Consider the following 8224-nt stretch of genomic DNA (forward strand, 5'->3'; position numbering starts at 1 on the left):
CATAACAATATCCTTGTGATATTGTGTGAAGGATATCTCCTTTTATGCACTTGGAAGTTGAGAATCCTGCTGTTAAGTGATTTGACCAAAACTGTAAAAGTTCTATGAGGCATGAGGCAGAGATCAATGGTTGTAACCTGCCTCTGGTTCCCATATTCTCACCACCTCATCTCTCTCATCTTTAGTACCCCTCATTAGCTGAGGAAGCCCTGATGAGAATATTCTAGTGTTTCAGCATAATGAAACAAAGCACCCAATGGAAAGCATTCTGGTTCTCAGATTCCTATGTATGTATATATTCATCCATTCAGCACCATCTCAATGATTGCCTACTACTTGCCTAGTAAGTAATTCCTTCCTGTAGTAAGGAAGGAAGGATTACTTCCTGTAGTAAGTAATTGCCTTCCTGACAATTAAGGGTGCAATAACAGCAGTAAACAAAATATATGGCAATCTCAGCCTCATTTTAGTATGGAGACATATATATCTATATATATCTATATCTATATCTATATATATATATATATATATACAATAAAAATTAAAGTACTGAGATGTGGTAAGTTAAAAAGTAGGAAATTCTGTTGAGGAATGAAAATTAAAACACAGAAGAGAAGTACATAGCACCAGGAAGGTGGGAAGTTGGGAGAAGTGTAAACAACTGAGGCAAGAGTCTTAAAGAGAACTTGTGAATGGAGTTCAAAGCAAAGAAAACAGAAAGCCCAAGACTCCAAGTCAAGAATGTACAGGGGAGGGTTGAGGAAAGGTCCAAAACCCTAGCACAATAAGAAATAAAAACCATAGCAACAGTGGGGGACCAGACTGAACAGTGCACCAGGGATTATTTGAAGAACTTTGACATTTATTGTAAATGGAGAACATCAGAGAGGAAAAAAGATATATTTCCAATCACTGATTAGACAGACATGTACTTAGTATTGGTTCAAACCTCTAATATTCTATTCTTCCACTTTAAATGGGAAGGATGGACAAGATATTATAAATATAACCACATAGAAATGCTGAGTTGTAATTTAGTAATAGCTCTAAATGTGGTGGTTTAGTAACTGTGAATTGTAAAATAAAGCAATTTTTCAGTTAAGTTTTTATCCTTTAAAAAATGATCACATGCCCAGTAACCAAGATGAATTACACACTGTGGGAAGCAATAAATAGAATGAATTCACTGACATCTAGGTGAAATGTCTGTAGTTTTTGAAAAATGAAAGTGTTAGTCGCTCAGTCATGTCTGACTCTTTGTGACCCTATGGGCTGCAGCCCATCAGGCTCCTCTGTCCATGGGATCCTCCAGGCAAGAATAGTGGAGTGGGTAGCCATTCCCTTCTCCAAGGTATCTTCCTGACCCACGGTCAAACCTGGGTCTCCTGCATCACAGGCAAATTCTTTACCATCTTAGCCACCAGGGAAGAGTAGTTGAACCGAAATCAAATGATATGGCTTGAGCCCAGATTCAGACATACATGTGATTCTGAGAAAATCACAGAATTTTTTCTGAATTCCAGTTCCTTCTATCTGTTTTGTCTACCTCCAAAGAGCATCATGAAAACCAAATGAGGCTCTGAGTATGTATGTGTGCATGTAAGCACTATAAATCATTTTATATATTAAGTGTATAGAACAAATTACTACAAATAGTAGTAATGATAGAATTTAGAAGTACTCAAATAACAAGAAATGAGATTTACATATATAATTTAAATTGAAACTGTTAACTCTAGAGGGCTTCTTCTGCCCTTTAATAAACGAGGATGTTGCCCAGAATCCCATCTAGAATTTCATCTAGTTTTGTTCTCCTCTAGCCTTACTCTGTCTGCATATTTCTCCTGAAATCTAGGCCCATATTTCCAGGAGCTTATTGAATATATCCACAAGTATGTAACTTCCAAATTAATATTGACTAAACTAAGTCCACTATCGTTCTTCCTCCTTTCCACATAGTCCCTCCCTCAGTGAATAAAACTGCCATCCATCGAATTCCTCAAGTTACAAACCTGACAGTTTTCATGTACCACTCCTTATCTCTCACATCTTCCATTATTTGAGATTGATTCTAGAAGTAGTGCTTAATGGCTTGATTTAGTCCTGGTTCTGCTAAGCAGTGAGACCTCAGTGGGTAGAGGGAGGGGGAACATTTAACCTCTTGGTACTTCAGTTTTATATTTACAAATTTAGTATTAAAATTTCTAATCCACAGGGTACATATGAGTGTTAAACACACAGCCACATCCCACACATATCATAGGACAGTTATAAACTGGGTACAACATGATTGTTTTCTAGTAAGAGTATTATTATTAAACCAAACAGGTTCTCCCTTAGGATGCTCCATGAGCTCTAACTTTATCTTCTTCTCCCATTATCAGAACCTTACTCTGAGCTTTCATCATCTGTTACTTAAATGCACATGTCCTATCTTTTTCATGCTTAGTGATGGATCATAACATAAAGATGGATCAACTTGCCTGCTTCCCTTCTGGGCAATGAGCACTGAGGGTAGGAGGTTTTACTCATTTTCATATCCTCAAAGTCTAGTACAGGGAATAGTTCATGATGTCTACTCAATAGATATTTACATATTTACCAAAAGGTGTCTACCTAGATATTTACTGAAAGGAAGGAAGAAGAGAGAAAAGAAGGGGGTGAGGAGAAAGGAAAAGAGAAAGAGAAAATGGAAAGAGGAAGAGGAGGAAAGAAAAAAGTAGATGGGAGTAAGGGGGAAGGAAAGAAAATGAAAATGTGAGAGAGAAAGAAGAAACACGAGCTCGGTTTCTTTTCAACAGTTTTTAACTCTTGAATCCACTTTCCATACTGCTAGGAGAGTTAACATCTTAAAGCAAAACGTTCGAGTTAAAACATAGATTAAGAATCTTGACTCCCCAATAGGATAAAGGACAAATTCAGAGCATGGAACTTCTGTTTTATAATTATCTGTCCAAATTCAACTTCTACTATCACATCTTTACCCACGTATCCCATTCTCTAGCTAGCCTAAAATTTATTGCTGTTCAGTCGCTCAGTCATGTCCAACTCTTTGCAACCCCATGGACTACAGCACGCCAGGCTTCCCTGTCCTTCACCATTTCCTGGATCTTGCTCAAACTCATGTCCACTGAGTCCGTGATGCCATCCAACTATCTTGTGCTCTGTTGTCCCCTTCTCCTTCTGCCTTCAGTCTTTCTCAGCATCAGTCTTTCCTAATCAGTCGGCTCTTTGCATCAGGGGGTCAAAGTATTGGAGTTTCAGCTTTAGCATCAGTCCTTCCAATGACTACTCAGGACTGATTTCCTCTAGGATTGACTGGTTTGATTTCCTTGCTGTCCAAGGGACTCTCAAGAATCTTCTCCAACACCACAGTTCAAAAGTATCAATTCTTCAGCGTTCATCCTTCCTTATGGTCCAACTCTCACCCATACATGACTACTGGAAAAACCACAGCTTTGACTATACAGACTTTTGTCAGCAAAGTAATGTCTCTGTTTTTTTTATATGCTGTCTATGTTTGTCATAGCTTTTCTTCCAAGGAGCAAGCATATTTTAATTTCATGGCTACAACCACCATCTGCAATGATTTCTGAGCCCAAGAAAATAAAATCTGTCATTGTTTCCATTGTCTGCCCATTTATTTGCCTTGAAGTGATGGGACTGGATGCCATGATCTTCATTTTTTGAATGTTGAGTTTTAAGCCAGTTTTTCCACTCTCCTCTTTCACCTTTATCAAGAGGCTCTTTAGTTCCCTTTAGCTTTCTGCCATAAGGGTGGTGTCATCTCCATATCTGAGGTTATTTATATTTCTCCCAACAATCTTGATTCCAGCTTGTGCTTCATCCAGCCTGGCATGCCACATGGTGTACTCTGCATATAAGTTAAAGAAGCAGGGTGACAATATACAGCCTTAATGTATTCCTTTCCCAATTTGGAACCAGTCCATTGCTTCTTGTCTGGTTCTAACTGCTGCATCTTGTCCTGCATACAGATTTCTCAGGAAGCAGGTAATGTGGCCTGGTATTCCCATCTGTTTAAGAATTTTCCAGTTTGTTGTAATCCACACAGCCAAAGGCTTTAGTGTAATCAATGAAGCAGAAGTAGGTGTTTTTCTGGAGTTGTCTTGCTTTTTCTATGATTCAACGTATGTTGGCAATTTGATTTCTGGTTCCTCTGCCTTTTCTAAATTCAGCTTGAACGTCTGGCAGTTCTCAGTTCATGTATTGTTGAAGCCTAGCTTGGAGAATTTTGGATATTACTTTGCTAGCATGTGAAATGAGTACTATTGTTCTGTAGTTTGAGCATTCTTTGGCATTGCCTTTCTTTGGGATTGAAATGAATCCTAAATTTCTTGCCATTCCCTAAACCAATCAGAAACTTTCACTAGTCACTTCTATTCATTTTCCCTGGATGGCTCAGTCTCTTATTTGTCTGGTAGACTTTTACTCATCACCCTATAAATCTTGGGCTTCCCTGGTGGTTCAGAAGGCAAAGCATCTACCTGTAATGTGGGAAATCTGGGGCCGATCCCTGGGTCAGGAAGATCCCTTGGGGAAGAGAATGGCAATCCACACAGTATGTGGCCTGGAGAATTCCATAGACAGAGGAGCCTGGCAGGCTACAATCCATGGTGTCACAAAGAGTCTGACATGACTGTACGACTAACACTCTAAATCTCAGCTCAAATATTTTCTCTACTGTGAGGTTTTTTAGATTACCTTAAATATAGACTTTTTCAAAGAATTTTTTTTTCTTTCCCTCTACTATAACACTTGCCTGGTTGAATTGTTTTTTAATACATTGACACATATAGTCTGGTATTTCTTGAGATCAAGGATTGTTCATTTCCATGACTCCTGACACATAGAGGGCTTTCCATGGCTGATTTATTGAATGAACAAATGAATGCTGAATGAAAGCATCAACTTTTTCCATTTTGTTTCTATATAGAGAAAGTGAAAGTTTTAGTTGCTCAGTCATGTCCGACTCTTTACGACCCCATGGACTATTCAGTCCATGGAATTCTCCAGGTCACAATACTGGAGTGGATTGCCATTCCCTTTCTCCAGGGGATCTTCCCAACCCAGGGATTGAAGCCAGGTCTCCTACATTGCAGGCAGATTCTTTACCACTGAGCCACCAGGGAAGCTATTGGTTACCAAATCCATTTACAGATAAGTATGATGCTGATTGCAAAAGAATCAATGGATAAGTGGATCCAAGCTTTTAATCATCAGAGATTCCAAATCAATAGGTGTCTTGTATAGCCCAGTAGTCTTTATTTTAACAAGCTCCACAGTAAGGCTGCATGTGTACCATTTTCCCTACACAGACATGTCCAGCTAATGGGATGGGAGCTGAAATCTATACCAGGCTTCTTTCTGGAAGCCAGTTTTGTGTGACCTAGGACAGTGGTCTCCAACTTTTTTCTTTGTCTAAGAATATAATTGTTTTATAATGTTGTGTTGGTTTCTGCTATACAACAATGTGGATCAGTGAATCAGTACACATATATCCCTTTCCTCCTGAGCCTCCCTTCCACCCCTCTAGGTTATCATAGAGCAACTTTTTGACACCAGGAATCGGTTTCATGGAAGACAGTTTTTCCACGGACGGGGGTCCGGGAGGGATGGTTCAGGCAGCAATGCAAGTGATGGGGAGTGGCAGATGAGGCTTTGCTCCGTTGCCCACCAGTCACCTCCTGCTGTGCGGCCCTGTTCCTAACAGGTTGAGGACCAGTACCTGTCCTGGCCCAGGGGATGGGAACCCCTGCTCCAGGAGGAAAGAGCGCAGCTTCCAAGAGACAATAAAACACTGTGGACACTGATGTGGTCCTTCTCAGAGGGTATTGTTGTTCAGTCACTAAGTACTGTCTGATGCTTTTGCAACCCCATGGACTGTAGCTCGCCAGGCTCCTTTGTCCTTGGATTTTCCAGGCAAGAATGCTGGAATGGGTTGCCATTTCCTTCTCCAGGGGATCTTCTTAAGCCAGGGATTGACCCCATGTCTCCAGTATTCGCCGGCACATTCTTTACCGCTAAGTCATCTGGAAGCTCACCCTCAGAGGCTACTGAATCAAATTAAAAAGAAAGAGGAATTTATTGATAATATCAGAGATTAATCTCTAACAGTATGCCAAGGCAAGGTGTGGAGATATTCTTTAATTACTAAACAGTCATCATTTGAGGTTATTTTAAAACAGCTGCTTGAAGATAGGGTTAAAAAAGATTTCCTTACACATTCTCGCTTCCAGTATAAAATTGAATATTAATTCCAAGAAATAAGTATATGTGATCTTTTGCTTAATAAATCCTGCTAAAATAAAGTTTCATTGGAACCCTAGAACTTGAAATATTATAATAGTTTTGTGTTTCTAAATGACAGTAATATGAGAATCTGTTTAAACATTAACTAAAAATCAATTGATCTTTTAGGTTTCAAGTCAATTTCTCACGATGGTGTTTTCCTCTATATTTAGTTTAAATGGTTAAGCAAAGTACTACCCAGAATTTATAACTTAAAACCCAGTAAATGTTTTTAAAAAGCTTCATGTATTTGGGTACTTTTTGAGATGGTAACAAAACAGGTTCTTCTACATGCCAATGGTTTATATTTGTTACCCTTTTCCCTGATCAGGCAATCCTTTCTCTCTTCATCTGACGACACTTCAGGCATCCTTCAAGCCCAGATCAGATATGCAATTATATTTTAAAATATGTGTGCCATTGGCTCATTGCTATTATTTAACAAAATAAAAGCAAATGAGAGGAGGGAGGCAGTGAGGAGAGAGTGAGTGAAAGAGGGAGAGATTCTAAAGTTTAATATCTTAAATGCCTGTTGGTCCTTTAATGGACCGGAACCTGGTGGTCCGGAGTCTATGATAAGAAAGTAAGAGAAAGAGGCTGATAGCACTTGTTGGTCCTTTAATGGACCAGAACCTGGTGGCCCAGAGAGTAAGAGAGAGAAAGAGAGAGAGAGAGAAGGAATAGAAAGAAAGAAAGACACGGGGACCAAAGCTCGGATGGAGCAAAGGTGTTTTAATCAACATGGCATGGGCATATATACTGTCTTACAAGGTGGTTATTCTCAGCAAAGACAAAGATTAAAATTCCAGACTTACAAAACATAAGATGATCCCTATCAAAGAGAGAGAGTTGCAAACAATCACCTTTTACCATTTGGCTCATAAAAAGGAAGAGGGTACTTATCACTGTAATGAGAAATGCCTGGATTCCTCAGCCACGGGAAAGGCACGCCTCTCCTCTTAATTCCTGAATATTCAGGAATCAATAAGGGCCAGAGGGCTCCTGACAGATCCAAAACAGCACACAGGAAGCCTCTTGTTAAATGCTTCCTTACAAATGCCCAGATCAATGACCTTTTACTATGCTGAAATATATTTTGTTGAAAAGGAAATACAGTGTCATAGAAATGAACCCGTAGTAGCTGGGCTGGACAGTACAATCACAAGTTCAATAATGCTACGGTGGGAGCCAGACTTTGGAGCCAGACAATCTATACAGCCAGAAATTAAATCTGGCTTTTATTGTGAGGACTCAAGGAACTTATGTAATATGTCTCTGTTTTTGTTTCTTTAAATCAAAAGTAGAATTAATTTGAACCCACTTGATGTGGCCAGAACATTAAAATAAACAATAAATTTGAAGGAGTAGCCTATGTCATACTGGGTGCAAATGGTAAGAAATAGCCACTGGGATACAGTTAATGATATTGACCAGGAAGTTTCATCCAGACTTTTCTTGAATTACAGGCAGTCTATTTTCAGCTCAGACTTCAATAATGAAGTTACTTTTCCCACCAAAAAAAAGCAACATCCAAAGGAAAGGCAGAATACAGAATCCCGATCAAGTGGAATACACAGAGCACTCATGTCAGATAGTGCTATGTGGAACAAGAAGAAAAAGGCCATTTCTGAATAATTAATGCCAGAGGAAGAAAACAAATTTTTATACTGAAAAAATGAACAAAATTTCTAAAAGGAACTTTGAGGAAAGACAGAAGCTAAGACTGAGAGGTGTTTTTTTTTGGTAAATAAGTCTTATAACAAAACATAACTATTCCAGTATTTGTGGTCAACAGTTATTCAATCTTTACATACTGAAGTCACATAGGTATAATACTCTCCTATATTACTGAGAAAGACACCTAAGAAGCTAGTGGCAGAGATCTGCCCAGGATACCAAGCAAATGACTGGTATA

This window comes from Cervus elaphus, chromosome 1 (genome assembly GCF_910594005.1).
Source record: "Cervus elaphus chromosome 1, mCerEla1.1, whole genome shotgun sequence".
NCBI classification, from domain to species: domain Eukaryota; kingdom Metazoa; phylum Chordata; class Mammalia; order Artiodactyla; family Cervidae; genus Cervus; species Cervus elaphus.